This window comes from Lepidochelys kempii, chromosome 13 (assembly GCF_965140285.1).
Source record: "Lepidochelys kempii isolate rLepKem1 chromosome 13, rLepKem1.hap1, whole genome shotgun sequence".
NCBI lineage: Eukaryota > Metazoa > Chordata > Testudines > Cheloniidae > Lepidochelys > Lepidochelys kempii.
The window spans coordinates 2941472-2961376 of record NC_136392.1 but is presented as its reverse complement, the minus strand read 5'-3'; positions in this window follow the sequence as shown (position 1 = coordinate 2961376).

The following is a 19905-nucleotide window of genomic DNA, read 5'->3' as shown; positions in this document are numbered from 1 at the left end:
TCACAAGACTGCCTTAACAATCATGAGCTTTCAAATTGACTTAGTGTTAGGGTCTTTGGCTTTGCCGCCAAGGTTCTGGGCCTTTGGGGTTGGTGTGATCAAGCTTTCCTCTGCAACCGCAAAAGAGTAAAAACTGACTTTTTAAAAATAATGACAGCTGAGAGTCTCATATAATCACCTGACTCCAGGAGCTGTGTCTTTCAGGAAACACGAGACATGCAATAAAATCGCTAGTGTTGGCCCCAATGTATAACGCTCTGGCAACCCAGCCCACAGAGTGTGAGGGTCGCAAGGGGTGAGACGTGGGAACACAGTGGACCAACAGCCATGTCTTCAAACGTGGGTTCAACAAGCGCGCCTGAAAATGACACATGCAACCATTTGGCCAAGTCCATGCACAGCGTAACACCACAGCTTCAGTGCAGTTATGCCACGGAGGAATTTGGCCCATTGCTTTTAGTAAAAAACGATGCCTTTGTATCCACTAAAAGAAAAGGAGTACTTGTGGCACCTTAGAGACTAACCAATTTATTAGAGCATGAGCTTTCGTGAGCTACAGCTCACTTCGTCGGATGCATACTGTGAAAAGTATGAAGTGAGCTGTAGCTCACGAAAGCCCACGCTCAAACAAATTGGCTAGTCTCTAAGGTGCCACAAGTACTCCTTTTCTTTTTGCGAATACAGACTAACACGGCTGTTACTCTGAAACCTGTCTTTGTATCCACTGCCTCTCGGTTACATGTGCAAATTGGGTAACTCTGGGCGCAACAGGACTATTTTATTGCAGTTTGATTAGTGTAGCTCCCGGGACGTTAGGATGGCAGCCCCGGTGTTTGCAGTGCATGCAAAATGTGGCAGCATGTCTGACCAATTGAGCATTTAGGAACATATCCCGCCTGCTTTGCACTTTATGCAACAGACGCATCAGCAACATGCTTTGTTCGTGGGCAAAGCTTTACGTGGAGCAGGGGCAGGGCCCACTTGGCTGAAGGATCTGTGGCTCGTTGATTGTCCCCCTTGGGCTTTGAACCCTTCCTTAAAGCACTGGGTGGTGACCCATCCACTCCATGCGGGAGCATGCGTTCACAGTGATGGCTCCAAGAATAGGACTGAGCTCCTGCTAGAGGCTCAGCTTGGTTGCTGTTCCCTCCTGGTCTTTGAAGAAGCCTTAGTACCATATTTTCAAGCAAGTTGAACATACAGTTTAGCATGCAAATGTGTGTGCAGTTGTGCACCCAGAGTGCATGCTCAATGAGGGCTGTTACACTTGCAGATTGGACACATGCTCCTGCACTTGGACAGTTCCCTTCATTTCCATGGGAAGTGGCCAGATTTGCACGTGCATAATAAGCTCACAATTACACACACATTATGAATGCACAATTGCCTTGTGGAATCATTTGCAAATCTGGCCCGTATTGGCTAATGTTGTGTGGGTGTGGGTGTAGGTGCCGGAGGGACTGGTGGGGGGGTTGCTTTAGGGAGATTTTATCAGTCACTGCTTGCATCCTGTAATTGCACCTCTGCCTGAGCGCTCAGGTGGGAGGGTGTCTGATACATATTTATTACCAGTGCTGTTTGCATATGACAAGGCTGGTCGGCTTGCAAAGGCAGCCTTTGTGCAGGCAGCATGGCTGCCCCGTTGCAGCCTCCTTTGGTACTGTGTGTCGTCCCCCCCCCCCGTGTCGCCGAGGTGCAAACACTGGGCTGTGGGGAGGACTCTGGCAGCCAGCGGGCTCTTAACCCATCCGCTGCAGAGCTCCCATCCTCCAGCGGTGAGCCTTCAGCATAGGCTCAGGGCTGTAATTGCAGTTTTTTATGGATCTGGGAGCGTGACTGGGGTATAATGAGAAGTTGGCTCCCCCTCCCCCACCCGAGAGAAGCTAGTCAGTGATTCCAGAATTCCCTGCTCTGCTCCACGTGGAGACCAGAGGAAAGGGGCCCAGTCCTCTGAAAACAAGGTTCTGCCAGTGACCTGTTCCCCAGGAGCTGTAGGCACCCGGGGGCTAATTCCTGGGGACAGAGCAGGGTTAGCTTGTTGTGGGTCTCGGGCCTGGGGTCTTGTGACTGTGCTGCCGGGGAGGCAGCCGTATGCCCACACCTACGGTGCTGCTCTACAGCTTAAACAGTGGAGTGGGGATGAGGACACCTGCTTCTTTCCCAGCTCTGCCACCGGCTCAGGATGTGACCATGAGTGAGCCACTGTCTCTGCCTCAGTTTCTCCATCTGTAAAATGGAGATAATACAAGTGCCTCGGTCAAGCCTTGGATGAGGCTGTTAGGTATGAGCACAATGTGTGTTGTCTGTAATATTTATCATGCCTAAGGCTACGTTTTAGTCATGGGTCTTTTTAGTAAAAGTCATGGACAGGTCACGGGCAGTAAACAAAAATTCACGGCCCGTGACCTGTCCATGACTTGTACTATCTACCCCTAACTAAAACTTGGGCCAGGGGGCCGCGGGTGCTCTGAGGGGGGGGTCAGGGGGCGCCACAGGTGCTGGGGGCGAGGGAAGCGGGCGGCTGGTGCTGGGTGGGGGGGAGGGCGGCAGCAGGTGGCCTGGGACTCCTGCTGGTGCTGGGGGGGAGGGTTGGCGGGCCTGGCAGGCTTCCTACCTGGCTCCATGTGCCTCTGCAGGTCCTAGCGGGAGGGAAGGCCAGAGGGGGCTCCATGCGCTGCCCCCGCCACAAGTCCGGCTCTGCAGCTCCCATTGGCCAGGACCGCGGCCAATGGAAGCTGCGTGGGCGGCGCCAGCATGCAGAGCCTCCTGGTCCCTCCGCCTAGGAGCTGCAGGGACAGGCTGGCCGCTTTGGGGGAGCCGCTCCCCCAAGGTAAGCACTACCCCGCACCTGAGCTGCTTGGGCAGCCCCAGAGCCAGCCGCACCGGCCACTGCAGAAGTTACAGAAGCCACGGAAAGACATGGAATCCCGTGACCGCCTTGACAGACACGCAGCCTTAATCATGACAAGCCGCCCACTCTGGGAATGTGCTGGGGCTGAAAGGAAAATGGGTGTGTTCCCAAGGCACCTGCCTATTGCAGGAGACTTTCTTGCCTTGCGGAAATCACTGGACCTTGCCCCAAAAGCCCTGGCACTGGCTACAGCGACTGTCTGCTCTTTGGGGCATCTGAGCTCCTCACTCCACCACAGCATGAGCCACCCTCCCTGTCCGCCCCTCAGCAGAGATGGGTGTGCCCCAGCCGGGACGGGGGTGCAGGACAGCTAGGCTGTCACGTCTCTGTCACCTTCCCCAGGATGTCCTTGTGAGCTGGCACACGCCTCTCCTGCAAACGCGCCACCCTCCACATGAGCCTGCCACCTCCACCGCTGGCCAGCGTGCCGGCAGAGCCAGCCAGCCCCTTCTGCCGCAGCCCGACACGCGGGCGCTCACATGAGCGTCTGACTGCCACTAGCTGTGGCGAGCAGAGTCCATGCCAGGACAAGCCTGCCCCAGCCACGGGGAAGACCTGCACCATGGGCTCGCATGTGATCTAGCACACAAGCCTCCTGAGCACGTTGGGCCAGGCATGGTGAATTTCGCACAGTCAGAGTGGGGCTCTAGAGAAGGCGTATCTTGGGGAAGAAGCGGGTCCCTTTGGGAACAGTCCTGGCTGTCGATCCTGCTGCACAATCAGGGCGAGCCAGCCACCCCTCTGCCCTACCCCACCCCACTCCACCAGAGAGCACGGGCGAACACTTCTCCCAAGCGCAGGAGTGAGGGCCTGGGGAGGGTTAGCTCTACTCAGTCCTGCAGGCAAAGAGAGACGGGGGCTGCTGTGGTCAGGGATGAGTTTTTGCACGGATGTGCTCATGGTTGGGGGCAGGGGGTATGGCAGATGGATCTCTGGGGAAGGGAGGAAGGGGGTGAAAGCTCCATTGGTCAGGTGATGGGCATGGGGCTGGCTGTGAGCTTGCCCGGGACATGGGGGGATAGTGCAGCAGGGTCTCCTGCCAGGCCAGGGCAGTGAAACATGCCATGGTGTCTGCCAGGCCCTGAAGGCTCGCCGGTGCCCGGCTCCGTGGTGGTGGGGGAGAAGGGTGAAAGGCGAACGTTGAGAGGGCAGGGCTGGGGTCGGGCTTCCTGAGCACAATGTCTGCCAATGCCGATGGCGGCAGACACAGCAACAGACGCTAACCAGCATCCAGAGCTCCTGGGAGCTGCTGAGCCATTTCAATGAGGAGGCAAGCGCCGGTGTGGGGGTGGGGGAGGGGGAGGGGGGCAGAGAGGGGAGTGTGGCTCTTAAAGGCACAGGAGTCTGCTTCTGGTGGTTACTGCAGGGGGGAACTAGACAGAGGACAGGAGGGAGGTTGTGACTGTGACTTTGACTTTGTCCCAGCCTGGTCAGCGCCTGCCTGGGAGGGTCCTCAGCACTAACTGTCCAGCCGTGGGAATTCACTGTGTGAAGGGAAGGAAGTGGGATGGATGGAGGGTGCATGAATGATAGTCATCTAATCCAGACTATGATACCCCAGCCTGACACCAATCTCTGCTGTATTTGGAATAGTCTGGCGTCGCTCCACTGATTTCCAGAACAACTCCAGATTTAAGCCCATGAAACTAGAGTGGAATCTGGCCCCGCCTGTCTGGTACGGACACATTTCTATGGTGCGTTCTCAAGCCAATGTGTCTCCATCACTTTGCACGTTCACTAGGCATTGGCAGAAGCAGGCATTTACACGCATACACACACACCCATTTGCACATGCAGGATTGCAGGCCTCGTTTTACAGGCTACATTTGGAAGTTTAGCCTGTGGTGCTCAAAGGGATACTGGAAACATAATCAGTTTTTAAAAATGCCCTGACTCTTCTTGCTAGGGTTTGGAACTTTACGATCACATGGCTGGTTTTTAATAAATACCCTGCACTCTGATGCTGTGTGAGTTAAAAACCCCACACCACTCAAACACCAGGAGAGCCTGCCTCCTGGAAGCAGTGAAAGTGTGCCCAAAGTGCTGTCAATGCACAAAGTAAACACAGTGAGGGGAAAAACAGAGCAAAAAAGATATTTGTCGCTACTCTCTTTCAGTTATAGCAATCTCAGGTGTCTCTTATAGCAATAGTAGGTAAACAATTTTCAGAAGGAAATGTAATTTAATAATTGACTGTTTCCCTTTAATATTTCATAAACTAACAATAGAGCTTCTGTGTGGGAAACGGAGAGCTTCTAGGATATGGGCCTCATCCAAAGCTCACTGAAATCGATGGAAACCTTGTTGACTTTAGTCGGCCTTGGGATCAGGCCCTGAGGATGGAAAACAGAGCAATCTGATGTTAAACACACACCATCAGGATGTGGTTCAGGAAATGCAGACCCAAAACAAAACTGTAATCCCAGCCTTTGGGGATCAGTTTTTCTGTACTCTCTTGGTATCCTGGAATCCTTTTCCCTGTGCTTTGTAACCGCTCTGAGTACCAGAGCACTGGTGTTATATCAAAATCAAATAGGTTTCAGAGTAACAGCCGTGTTAGTCTGTATTCGCAAAAAGAAAAGGAGGACTTGTGGCACCTTAGAGACTAATAAATTGGTTAGTCTCTAAGGTGCCACAAGTCCTCCTTTTCTTTTTGCAAAATCAAATAGAATTTTATAGTGTGACGTGTGACACTAACATTGGAACATGTAAACCCCAAAGCTCTTTGAAATGTACAAACACCTTCGAGGATGCCAGGAATATGGTAATAAGATTCCTCTAACTAGTTTAAAATTCTCATGAAAAGATACCATATATTGACAATTGCTTCTTTACCTGTAAAATTGATTTCCCAGGGCCAGTAATGGTAAAATGTTACTTTAACCATTTTTTATTATGTATTTTATTAAACTTAGAACGTACAGTGCCTTTCATCAAGGGACATCAAACTCAAGCACTTTGGAGGAAGGATGGGCTAGTGGCTACACTCAAGACTCCTGGGCTCTATTCCCTGGCTCTGCCACGTAACACATGACCTTGAGCAAGTATATGCCTCAGTTTCCCTATCTGAAAAATACAGCTAACTATACCAGCTGCCTCACGGGTGTGTTGTGAGGCTTAAATCAGTCATATCTGTAAAGCCTCTTGAAATTCTTGAACTGGAAGTGCCATAGAAGCACTAAGCATTACTGCTCGCAAACCAAATCAAACACAGGCTACTGGAGACCGTTACGCCAGCCAGAATGACCACAGTTGGTGGCATTGCACCAGGCATCGTGCAGTGAAGTTACCAGATCTAGCTCAATCTTGCGAATCCCTGAAGCTCAGGGGCAACCGCCCAGGCGGGGTCAGGACGTGCACCCCTTTGCCCATTGGTGGCGAGTTTGAGAGCACGGTGTTCTGGGGTCTTCAAAGGGAAGCCAGCGGTGTGTTTATTGCTGTCCCCTTTCACAAATGCAGAAACAGAGTCACAGGGAGAAACAGGTGACGCACTGATACGCAGAGACGAGTGTAGAAGCCCAGAGTCCTGACTCCCAGTCCTCTGCTGTAACCGCTTGGTCCACATGACCCCCATGTAATGAGTGCACCTGTTCTCAAGCACTTAGCGCCAAGCAGAAGGCCAAGGGGTCACTTCAGACAATGCTCAAGCTGGGGAATTGCCCACCCGTCTGATTGACCTAACCGCTTCCAATTTATTTCCAACAAATGAAGAGGGGTCAGGTAGCCTCTGTGTGCAGTGGACGCTGGGGGAGAGGGCACAGCACCCTCAGGAGGAAAGCTGACAACCTTGCTGGGGGTGGAGAGATAATGGTGTGCTCCAGGGGAAAGGACATTGTCCTGTCATGTGGAAGGTGGCAGTGTGGTTAAAGGGCATGGTGTGAATGGTCACAGAACCAGGGTAGGCTGGGTGTCCACCCCACACAAAGACTGGGCAGGTTAAAAAGGGCCAATTAACCGTATAGGCTGCACCTGGAGGAGAGCCAGGGCCTGCTAAAGTCTAACTGAAGATAAAGTCCAGCTGGGCAGCGGCAGGTGCAGATGCAAGTGGGGCTTGTACAAAGCCAGGAATTTGAGAACCGGAGGGGGTTGCAGGAGGAGGTCTGCATTCACTCTCTAGAGAGAAAGGGAGGTGGCTAGAGACAAGGAGTTCTAGGTGGCAACCCCTGGGATCCTGCCCTGGGCTGTAGAGTCTGGTAAGAAGCTGAGAGGGGGAGTAGCCATTGGAGTGGGAGGAAGCTTAGGCTGGTGGACCCAGAGGTGGGCCTGCAGATAGGGAAGTGAGGTAGGAGGGAGCCCAGGGAAACAGCAATAGGGTCTGAGACTGAGCTGGGTCCCTGGGCTGGAAGCTGGGGTAGCGGGCAGGCCTGAGTCCCCTACCAACCACTGGGAAAGTGAGCCTGGACCTGGACCGGTTGACTGCCTGGCACGGCATACTGGCAGCCTGTCAGGGGGAATTTTGGCACCCCAGAAGGGGATGACTGAATAGTGACCTAGCCAGAGGGCTGAGTCCCAAAGAGGGAGCATCTGAGTCCCAGAAAGAGAGAGAGAGACAACATGGTGCCAGGGAGGGTTATGGCAGCCTGCGTGAGGAGGGGATGCCATAGAGGGGAAGGCAGTTGCCACCGGTATTGGGGGAGCAGGAGGATGGATGTGTCTCCAAAGGTCTGTCACAAGGGGAGATGCATTACAAAAATGTGACCTGACTCTTTTCTCAGTGACCCCTCTGAAATGGAGACCCTTTGCCTTCTCAGGGCTGCTTGGCACTGCCCCTGTAGAGACCTGGGGTGAGGTAGCAACGTTCAGGCATTTTTCAGGGAGAGAAAAAGTTCTGTATAAAGAATGAAGTGGACTTTGCCAAGAGGCGTCGTGCTCCAAAGGAAGGGCACGGTCCTGCCCCCATTGCAGTACAGTCTGTGAAGGAGAAACTTCCCTGCGGTACGCTTGCCTGGCTCCTGGGGCAGTTGGGTTCAGTGCCCTGGCCTGGCATTTGAGGGCATGCTGTCCTGGGGCCACAGGCCCTACCGTTCTGGCTAGGGAGTATTTCTCTGTGGGTCAAGGGTCCTGCATCCCTCTAACAAGTGTCTTCCATGCTGGGGCCCAGGCTCTTAGCCCCGGTCCAGTCCCTACCCAGGATAGCTCAGCAGGCAGGGGGTGGGAAGGGTTAACAGAGCCCCAAGGTGAAGTACGGGGAGGCATGGAAACAGGGCAGCTTTTTTGAACCCAATTCCTTTCCTGCGCGGCTTTGGCACGCGTTTGGCAGGGAGACGCCAGCAGGGGCTTACGGCGGCACGCAGACAGGGCCGCCAGATGTCCGCACTAATCACCCCCACCCCCGAGAGCTCCCCTTTGGTGCCCTGGGTGCAGGACGTGCCCACGGGTTGCCTCAGTGATTGAGGGCTTCCCCGGGCAGGTGCCATGCCCATTGGTTGCCCGAGCGCCTGAGAGGATCTGGGAGCACAGCCGATGCCCATTGGCTGCCACGGTGACTGACGGGTTATCAGAGCATCAAAGCCCAGGCTGCTAGTTGCCGTAGCAACAACAGTTGTAAAGGAAAACAAGGGGCCTGGTGCCCTCCCTGCACAGGCGGCTGCAGACCTGCCAACGGTCCTGGGTTTCGTGGGGTTGTCCCGCTCTGACCCCCTGAGCGCCCTGTCCTGGTTGAAGTGACCATTTCCCCCATGCAGGGCTGACTGGGGGTGGGGAGCAGTTTGCCCCAGTCACCCCATTTGAGAGGGCCCCCAAACTGGATGGCATGGTGCATGGCGTCGCAGCACCAGTCAGGTTAGGCCAGGCCACCCCGTTGCCTCCATCTACGGAGGGGACGAGACTAAGCTGCGTGATGCTGTGCCCTCAGCCCGTGGGAATGCTGGGAGATCGGGGGGGTGGGGTGGGCTGCGAGTTCTTGGTGGCCTTGCCCCACTCGGGGCTGGGGAGTCCCAGACACCTGCTCTCGCAGGGCGTGGAGCGTACAGCAGCCCAGAGCAGCTGGTGCCACGGGCTCCCAAGCAGCATGTGGCATGGTTTTGTCCCCCAGACTCAGAGGCAGAAAGACCCACGTGCAGGTGATGTTGGTTAGATAAGCCAGGTGGTGCGAGAGGGGGGCATCGCACGGTGTGAGGGAGACACCACCTGGAAGTGGGGGAGGGAGCAGAGCCAGAGGGGGTGACAGGCTGGGTCCTGGAAATCTGGGGTATCTGCTGCTGTTCTCGGTGCCAGCTCTCTAAAACTCATCCTGCACAGGCAGATCAGGCCACAGCACAAGCCACCTCTACCCTGCCAGCACAGCCATCTCGAAGGCCATGTGATAGGGCTAATTGATATGCAAATATATTCAGCATTATTTTAATTAACATGTTAATTAGCATTTTCTAAACCTTGCACACAGGACTGGGTGCAAAGTCATCCCTTGTAACAGTAAATAACCCAGCACATGGACAGCGCCAGGGAGCCCTGTGCCCCAGATTTACAGATGGGTTTTATGGAGTGATGGCTCCGAGCAGGTGCCTCACAGACTGCCCCCAGCTGGCATTCTGGAGTAAGCGGTGTAAACACAAGCTGTCCCCTGGCACCTGCTTGATGCCCACCAGGGCAACGTCCAGTTTTAAAAATAAGAGGGCTTCTGATGGAGGTGGCAGCAGGTCACTGCTACCTGGTTCCTCCTGCAGGCAACAAGAGAGCTACAGAGATGGAGCTGTCACCCAGAGCAAACTGGGAAGTCCTGCTCGTGGGACTGCAGAGCTGGAGCCATTGTTCGAGGTTGTGTGGGAGTCCTGCTCACTGGACTGGGGGGAACCGGAGCTGGTGCCGGCATGCTGGCGCACACTAGGGAAATGAACTTCGTTCCTTGGGGAGCAGGAGCAATATCGAGATGGTGCTGTTAGACCAGAGCTTTAGGGGGATCTTTTGCTCAGGTGCACGGCGCTGCGTGCAAGGGACGATGCTGTCATGCTCTGGGATTCTCGCTCTCCAAACCTGCAGCGTGCAGGAGCATTTCAGTGAAGCTGAAGGGGCTCGGCCCTGTGATTTGGTGGTGTAGACGCCTGCCTGCTAAGAACCAGACCAGAGACCTACAACTCAAACAGCCTTCAGGTAACTGCCAGCTGCTTCTGACTTACAGTGGAGTAGAACAGGTGGCCTGGTGATGAAATACCATTACTCATTAACAGCCCCTGGGCCCTTCCCTTCATTTACAGCCCCCTTTTACCTCCCCAGAAAGCCAGCCCGCAGATAGCTGCTCTGCCACTGGACTAGCGCCATTGCTGTTCAGAGCCAGCCCCTGCAAGCAGGCAGGCTCTCCAAGAAGGTGCATCCCCTCCGAGGTGGGAAAGGGAGCAGCCTCTAAACTAGAGATAAAGTGGCAGTGGGCTGGCGTGAGCCTGCTTCGAGATGCCCACAGGCAGCTCTGAAATGATCTGCCTTCCACCAGCTGGGCTGAGGGCACCTTGAACCAGCTTCTCTCTGATGCTGAGCTCAGCCCCTACTGGCACAGGGGGGACCCCCATGTCAAGTGTGGCTGCCAGTCATGCCAAGCAAAGCCGGTGCAGACACCACACCTAGTTGGACTGAACACTCGGCCACGTCCCTGGGAGCTGGTTGGGTTACGTGGGAGGCTGCACCTGCTTGGGGTGTGAGGAAGGGTTTCTAGAAGCCAGAAGCCAGATGGAAAGGATTCCCCTGGCTCCTGGGGAGGGTTCTAGCAGCTGGGAAGTGGATTGGGTGAGAACCCTAGTCCAGGAGAGAGGGAGGGGACTGGCATCATCAGGAGAGGGGGGCAGTGTTTTTCCCTGGAGGAGGCTGGCACCTGGGAGGGGGAGGCAGGTCACAGTGCTCCTTGGAGAGCTCAGCCGAGGAGTCTAGAATCCACAGGCTTTATTCAGACTAGTGGAGCTGCCATCATGTCTGTGTGAATGCACCAGATCCTGCTGCTGCTGGCGTAACTGGGTGGGGACTGGATGTGACGCAGTCCTGCTGGGTGTCTGGTAATGGGATGCTGCGTGGTGGCCAGTCCCAAGATAAGCCTGTGCAGCAGGGGGGGTAAACCTGTGAGACACCTGCTTACCAGGCTTTCGAACCCAGGACATAATTACAATGCTCTGATTGGCTGTCGGTGGTGTCACCCAGCGGCCAGTGGGTACCCAGGCCCTGCCCTCGCCTCCCCGCCACCACGCCATTTCCACCCACGCTGTGCAACCCACTCCTCAGGGAGGCACCTTAAAGGGACAGTTACACTCAGAAAAACGTCTGCAAAAACAGCCCCCTCTTATTCCGGGCACTATGTCAATAAGCCCAATAGAACAGACCACCCCCCAGGCAGCTGCTTCCTCCCTTCGCCCTGAGTCCTGGTGGCTTAACCTACTGGCATAACCACAGTTTAACCCCTGGCGTCACCACTGGGCTGATCCAGGCAGGAAGGAGCAGGCTGGGCTCTATTCTACCTCCTGCCTCATCAAGAAAATGACCAGCTGAGACCTGCTCTCCTGGCCTGCAGTGAAGTGGTTGGTGCATCCGTACAAAGAACTCATGGTGCTAGTGAGGAGAGCTGGCTTTGGGGGAAATCTTGCTTTAAACTTACTCTGGGCCGCCCTGCTAGCAAGTGACCCTCCGCCAGCCCACTGGCTTGTTTACAAAGCGCCGTAACCCTCGGGGCCTCAGCAGAACCTCCTCTCCCAGCATCTCACAACCAGTAATTGACCCTCTGGGAGCTGGGTCCATGCTACAGATGGAGACGCCAACAGACAGAGCGACTCTCTTCAAGGATCATGCGGTGAAGGCGGGGCAGACCGGGGAATGGAACCCAGGAGTCCTGCTTCCCACACCCTTTAAAGTCACTTGAGTATTAGCCTTGTTCCATAGAGCCCTGCGTGGCCCATTCACACAACCTGTCCTCGTGCCTTGGACCCAAAGAAACCACTCAGGTTCTGTTTGGGTTGGATCTGCTCCTGAGGGGTGAGATCAGGTTCCATTTGGGCCAGGTCCAGATGGCAGGCTCTCCCTGGAGTCAGAAACCCTATAGTGATGGGCCTGTAACCTGGGGAGAGAGACTGGATGGCACCTGACTGGTCTTTTCTATCTTTAATCCCACTCTCCTCTGAGCAGCAGGATGAGCTAAGCACAGGGCCACCCCAGGGGCTGGATCTCCTGCCTTGCCTGGCTGGGGGACTCCGCCATAACATTAGCATCGTCTTCCATATTCCAGTTTCTCTCCTCTCACCCCCTCTCCACCTCGTGTAAACCAGTGAGTGCCACGGTACCCCCAGGAGGGGAGAGCACGGTTCTGAAGCAGGGGCTGCTGCCAGCCCAGCCAGGGGCTGCAATCCTGCCCCACCCCGTTTCAGCAAGAGGTCTGTGGGCACTTGCGTGTGAAATGACAGAGTCGACAGGAACAAGGTGCTGCGGTTCCAGCCAGTTGTGTCTGCTGATCTCGCCTGTGATCGCGCACGCATGTGGGCAGGCTGGAGACACAAGCAGGGCTGCGCCCAGACTAGGGCAGCTGGACTATCCAAGCCACAGGGCGGCGGGCACAGCAGGGCACCTGATCTTTGTGAGAGGAAGGGCAGGTGGGAGAAACACCTGAGGATAGACATGACAAGGGCTCCGCTCAGCACCCCAGAGGCCAGAGTGCAGGATCCACACAGAGCCCACGCTGGAAGGAGTGTGGAGAGGCTGTGGCTCGGGGTGGGGGGGCAGTGCCCAGGCCAGGCCCCCTGCCTGCTTGTTGGCTTGTTCTGAGCAGGTAGAGGGGACAGGTGCTGGGTTTCTCCATTCTGAACCGAGGAATGCCACCTCCTGCCTGGCCCTCTGCCTTCCACACTGGCCACCTCATTCATGGGGGGCAGGGCCCATTCCCTCCTGCTCTGCCTCTGAAGCTGCCCCAGCCATGCACCCACAGCCTCTCCTGGCTGGGAGAGAGGGATGCGCTGCTCACCTTCAACCCACATAGACCCCGTGGTACTAGTGAGGAGCTTCAGGGGCCAGCTTCTTCAGGGCAAACTCCTCACCCATCTGACAACAGGTCACTAGGAGTGGGGGGGTCTGGCACAACCATCCTGTAGGAGCATCAGACAGCCTGGGGAGAGCTCTCCAGGCCAGGGGTGCGCGGTACCTGGCTCTCTGAAGAGCAGTTTTTCTAAACCTTGGCACTATCTGGTGTTCCCTTGATCTGCCTGTCTCCTGGGGTTTGGGGTGTGCCATTAGCGCGCCCCCAGCAGTCCCGAGGGAGCGTTGCGTGCATTGTACAGAAGGGGAAGCTGGAGGCACAGACTGCAATTTTCAGTGACCCCTCGGGGCTTCAGGTGCCCAATTCCCATGAAGGAGGGGGGACGGAGTATCCAACCTCCCTATGCAGCTCCGGAAAACCTCTGCTCCAGGGAAGCTGCATCTGCACCGTGGGTCAGTGGCAAGGTCAGGGACTCCAGCCACCCCAGCGCTCAGACCACGAGGCGTCTCTCCCACCGAGGGCCAGCGGGAGGATCACAATCAGCCTTTCAGCTCATGGGGCCAGGGGCCCAGCACAAGCCATGTCTTCCTCACACCAAGCTGCAGGGTATCCTGTGGGGCCTCCCTCTGTCCCCCTGCACCCTCCTGAGCTATGCCCCAAATGCCAGGAGGGGGCCTGACCTGCCCTGAGAACCAAGAGCTCTTGAGCCACTCTGGGGCAGGGCAGAGCTGGGTTGCTATCAGGCAGAAACTGGTATGGGCAGGGCGGGGGGACCCTAAACGAGGCCCCAAGGGCACAGAGACCCATCTTCCAAGGCCCAGCAGAGGGGAAGATTGCAGGCTGGCCACGGAGGGGTTAAACGTGATTGGAAGCTGATGAGCAGCCAGCTGCAGCCTCCCCTCAGGAGGGCTAGGCAGCAACCATCTTGCTGTGCTGGGAGGCTGACAACAGGAAGCCCCTCCCTGCCGGGAGATTGGAGCAGCCTGACCCCAATTGCAGGCGGGCTGCGCGGCGGGGGTCCCTCCTGCATTGCGGGCATGGGGACCTCAAGCAGCCGTGCCGTAATGCAGCCTGGCAGCAGCAAGCTCGTTCCTTGTGTTTTGCTGCGAAGGCCCCGCGACAAAACTTTCCGAGGCAACGGCCGAGCACCTCAATCTGTCACTGCACCTTACGTGCCCACGGCCACGAATTGACTGGCCTTCCAAAGAGAGCGGGGGCCTGGACCCAGCCCCACCCGCAGACAAGCCCCTTGGCCAGGGGACCGAGGGAAGAACTGGTGGGGTTTCCTCCCTGGTTCGTTCGATGCCAGTGAAAAGGGGGTGACCAAACACCAGTGCTGAGATTCCAAACGCTACCCTCCCTCCTCCTCCCCCCCCCCCCCCCGCACACCCTGGCAGGCGAGGGCCATCAGTTGGCAGGGTCTCTCGGCTCGCCCCTGAGGTCCCTGGCTGTGTCTCCAGCCAGCAGCAGTGTGTGCGTATGCATGAAGCCTTCCTGAAATGTCACCCACAGCCCTGGAACCAGCTGGCTCCTTCTGCTAATATGGTCAGCAAGGAAACAGCCAGTGGTATCGTTAAGCATCCCAGTTAAAGTCCTGGGAGCGGCTCACTCTTCTCCTGCCCCTAACAGTCTGAGCCTGTCCCCAGCATAAGTCCAGCTGTGTTTCCACCTGCCTGCAGACTTGGGCATGCAGTGCCACCCCAGGTCCTGCTCACAGCATTTGCATTGCTACCATCAGGGCCTTGATTCTGAGTCAGGGAAGTGCTGGCATGGCTCAGCCGGGAGTGCCAGCTCCTCCCAGCCCTGGAGGGGTCATTCTGCAGTCTCCTTGGATCCTGGCTGCCTTACCCTGCTCCCCAGCATGCCCCCAACTGCACCAAGGAGGGGAGGCATGGCCTGGGTCTCTCAAGCATCTCCGGACACCATGTCCTTGGGCAGCTCTTGTGTGTTTGTGCCTCCCCCATCCCACATTTGCTCCCCTTGATTGAGACACTCTGTCCTGACCTTTCGTGCATCCCAGCTGTGTCTCCCCCGCCCCCATTCCTCCCTGGAAACGGGCTCTTCCAGCTGCTGCGCCCCCCTCACCCCATCCTTCAGTCCCTCATCTCCAACTGCTATCCCCACCCCCGGGACCTGACCCCAAGCTCCCTTTCACTGCCCCCTGCATCCACTTCTGCTGGGTTCTCCTGCCTTCCCCCTGGGGTTGATCCTGCTCCATGCTCCCACCACTGCTAGGGAAGGGGAGTGACTGGAGTGAGAGGGGGGTGGGCTGGGGACAAGGGAGGGGGCAGTGAGCTGGGAGAAAGCAGGGCAGACTGGGGCAGTGGGGAAGAGCAATGCTGGGAGAATAGTGTTTCATTTAATGGGGCATATTCAGGCCGCATGGGGAATTGCAGATTCCCTGCCATGCTGGGAGTTCCCTGGAGGCTGGGTTTCTCCTGTCCACCCCCACAGACCCTGAGATCCCCACTCTGGAGGGACAATCTTCTCCTGGAAGGGAATTCCAACTCCAGGTCATTGGCTCCTGGACTCCTTCCTGGGATCCCAGCCCCAGCTGCTCCAGGGCTGTCCCTTCCGAGTCCCAGGATCCTAGTTCCAGCTGCTGTTCCTGGCAGTGTCTATGCTGCAGCAGCAGCAGGGTCATCTCCTCCCTGTCCTGTGGGGTCACAAGAGGAAAGCGAATAGAGCTGTAGAGCCCCATCGGCTAGGGCTGGCTGGGACCTTTCCATGATCCCTTGCAAAGTGCCTGGAGAGCCTCAGCCGAGAAGCGCCCTGTAAGCACAAAGGATCTAATGCGTCGTCATTCCTAGTGTGGGTGGGAATCCGGACAGCGGAAGGGAGAGTTACTCAGCTCAGCTCTGCGTCCCAGCCCAGCCTCATCCCTCCTGTAGGGACCTCGCCGCGCTTGCCATTGCAGCATCACAAGCAGGAGATGTGGGCCAAGCCTTAAAGCTCAGGGCCGGATCTGAATGTAACCAGGAACTCCCAGTTGTCTGGACCTGGGGGTTGGCTTTGAGGCTGTGGCCAGCTGCGAGGTTCAGCCCTGGGTCCAAACTTCCTCTGTGTTTGGGGGCCGTGGGGCTTGGCTGGTGCCATCTCCAGGGTGAGGCCTACCCAGCAGTAGGAGGGAGCCAGCAGAGAAGTGCGCTGTCAGTGGAATACAGCCGGATAGAGAAGCCCCGGTCTCACTCTCCCATCGCTGTGTGAGCTCCCCAGGGCCAAGGGGAATGAGGAAAGGCAGTGCACACATTGAGTCAGGAGGGGCTGGCTTGACACAGTGGCTTTGCTGTCCTTATGCATCTTACTAGGGCCAGAGGTGGGTAACAGGAGCCCTCTGCTGACTTGCTCCCATTTCACACCCCTCACCAGGAGCCGAGCTGGTTGCATGGTGCCCTCTGCTGGCTTGTCCTTGTTTTACACCTCGAGAGAAAGGGGGCGTCGGTCCTGTCCCAATGGGGGGGCCAGGGCTGTGAGCGGAGTGAGGGGGCTGCGGAGAGGTCACTGCCCTGAAGGTTGTGCCAGGGGCTCTGAGATGAAGCCGTGCTATTCTCCCAGCCTCAGACCCGGCCGTCCCACTCCACCCTCACTCCAAGCTCATGGAGTTTTACCCTGCCTGAGGCTGGTGCAAGGACTTGGGGGGGCTGGCCCAGAGAGAAGTGTGAGCAGTCACAGGCCTAGAAACCGCAAACGCCTGCGTTCTTCCCTGGGCTGTGGTGCTAGCCTGGGGCCAGGTGCCCAAGGCTGCCTTTTCTAAAGTGGCCCCCAGTTCTGGCAGCCCTGGATTTTGGAGGCCCGTCTGCAGCCCCCGTGAGCTTTTTTGCAGAGGGGCCGAGCTCCTGCTGCTCCTCTTTCCTACACTGACCGTTGTGGGGGCTCAGCAATTGGCCACACAGACCCTGGGTGCAGATTCTTCACCCGGCTGAGCCCTGCCGCAGCAGTGGCGAGGTGTCACAGGAGGGACCCAGGGGCAGCTTGTTGACCCTCTGTGGCTCTAACTTCCCCAGTGCATTATGCCTGTGGAGAATATGGGGTAACAAAGCTCTCTGCCATGCCCACTTCCATTCCCATCTTCCCCAGGCTCTGCCCCTCAGAGCACCTCCAGCACACCCCTCCCTCCCCTTACCCCAGAGGTAGGGGCATGGCTGGTGCAGCTTCTGAGAGCCGCTCTGCACAAGGAGAGTCTCCAGTTGCTTGCAGGTCCTTTTGCAGACTGGAGAATCTGGCCTTAGCAGCCTGTAGTAGAGACCACTTTGGAAGGTCTGACCCTTTGTCTGCCATCTGCACAATGGGGCAGCGGCATTTCCCTCTGTACCACCTGTGCAGGGGTGGCAAGGGTTCATTTGCTGAAGCTTGTGAAGGTTTTGAACAGAAGTTGCAGGGCTGCTGATGATCACAGGCTGTATTGAGGAGGGGTAGCAGACACCCTGAGACGCCCCTCTGGACCCTTTCACACTTTTCCCCAGGGTGTCGTCTTGCCCTGCTCTGAGCAGGGTTAGGCAGGCTGGTGGTGAGAGCGCCAGCATCCTGTCTGTGCTCACTCTGGCAGGATAGCGACAGATCTCCCGGACAACACTTGTGCAGACGCAGCCAGTGAGTTGTGTTGGGGGCACAGACCGTCCACACTCTGCCGCAAAGTCTGGGTAAAAAGCACACTAAGAGGGGACCAAGCAATGAGCGGAGAGGGCTGTGAAAGCGACGTAAGAGCCCTGAGCCAAATTCAACCCTGGGTGTGAGGCTCCCTTGCGGTTTCCCCTAATTTGCTTTTCAGAGGAAAAACCCATGATGAAAAACTACCCCAGCCATTCAGGTCTGCAAAGGGCCCAGCAGCGAACCCTGAGGGAAAGACGATCTCCTTTGAGTTTAGTCCCCATAGGGCACAGGACAAGAAGTGATACAGTGGGAGGTAGAAGACATCATCTCAGAACAGAACAGCTGGCCTCATACAGAGAATGTGTGCATGCATGTGAGAGAGAAAGTCTCAAGATCCTCAGAGACAGAGGGACTCTTGGGACAGAGAAATTCTCCTAATCTGGAGGGAGAGCGAGTGAGAACACACACCTAGATCTCCGGATGGGAGAGACCCAGATTCTCTGCTAATGAATTCAGCCCCCTTGATAGTCTTCTTCAGTCCCTGGCTCGGGGGGTTTATTAACTGGTCCCAGGACTGTGTCAGGGACACTGACATCCCCCACCTGCAGCCCCGAACGAGCTGAAGCAATATGGAAAACGCGAACCTTCTTTTCAAGGTTTTTCTGACCAAGCTCTCCCACTCCGACTCATGTAGCCGTCAGGGCTAGACCAGCCCTTTGCAGGCATCTGCAGGAAGGGAACTGATGGTGGTAAATTTGACCACAGCTGGATGGGTGGAAGATATGTGAAAGTGGTGCATTGTTTGCCACTTGACTTTGGAGTGCATGTCCCTCTGCAGTGACCCGAAAGGTAACTCCGTGCTCTGGCTAGCACTGCGAGGAGAGTCCGACATATCCAGTGCAAGAAGCGAGGATCCTCACAGAGGGCATGCCGCCATCATTAGGACCAAGGATGGTCACCGAAAATTTTCCCTGCAGTCTCTGGACAAAGTGGAGCCCAAAGAACATCTCTGCCACAGCACTGAGACCAAGACTAGCCACCCAGATTGGACCTATGTTTTCTCATCAGGACATGGTTGAAAGAAGCAGTTTCCCGTCCCCTGAAATGATTGCTCCTGGGCACGCCCTCCCCTGGAACCATGTGTTCCGCTCTGGGCCCCCTCTCCCCTGGAGGATGCAGCAGGAATAGAGCTGGGCAGAGGAATGGAAAGACTCCTGTGTGAAGAGAGATTGAAAGCACCAGGAGTGAGATCTCCTGCTGAGCTTTGATGAGATGCAGCACAGAAATCACAGGCAGGGACAGAGGGAGGGAGAGGGAGCAGGGCGGCTTTTTTGCCTGGGTGTCAGCGAGGGCAGAACTGCACCATTCACTCTGCATCATTGTGAACAAGGGCAGGTTCAAACCATTTTCTTCTAACCTGTGTAGCTCAAGTGTTGAAAGCAGGGCGCTCTTATGCCCAGATACTCCTTGGGCCCATTCTCCTCCACAGTGAGAAGTTGGGCTGCTCCTTTCTGTTTTCTTATCTGATTACATGTAAAACCTTGGGCTGGATTCTGCTCCGAATGACACTGACTAACCTGGAACGTCTCTGCAATGCCAGGAGATCAGAATCCAGCTCGTTCTATCTCCGGGAGTGAGGAAGGCCCAGGTAACGGCGTGTTCTTTCTCCCACTGCAGCGCAGTTCAGAGCTGCGGGGTCACAGCCTCCTCCATAGCAGGGTGAGATCTTTGCGGACGTCTGCGGGCCTGCAGTCTCACTGATCACAGCATGCGGTCTCGGCCCACCCACGTGTCGTTTCCATATCCCTGTGTGTGTTGCAGCCCTGCTTGTTGGGGATTGGTGCCTGCTTTAGTAATTGCTACATTAAATCAGAGTCTGACCTTGGAAACATGTCACTGTTAGCAAGAATTCTGGTTGCATCCAGTCCTCTTTTTGTGTCAATCTGCAGGTTGTTACAGCAACAGATGCCCCACACTGATGAACTCAGGAAAGGGGGAGTGCCCCTCTTCCCCTTCACCTGATGACTGATCCTGATCATCATCATCTTCACTTGGAAGTCAGGGGAAGGGCCAGACTTGGTTACCATCCTGCAGAGTGTGGCATAAACACCTGCACCGGAAGACTGTAGCAATCTGCCATTTACCGCCCCGGGAGAGAGAGACTCACCACAAAAGGGCCAAAGAATCAGCAGGCACATTGCGAATGAGAGGAAAGAAAAAAAGAACCATATCCAATCCCAGCAGGCAAAGGAGTGGGGTGAAAATCCCAGCCCCAGCCCCCGGCACTCCCCCTCCCACCACACGATAATAAAGTCCCTGTTAACATGGAGAAGGAAATGTCAGCACACCCAAACAGCTGGTTTAAGGGCTCGCCCGCTCTCTTCTTCCGGACTAACCTGACAGTAAGTGACAGGCCAGGGAACAAAGGAGCCATTCAGTTCATCTCTGCAATCCCCTCCCCCACCCC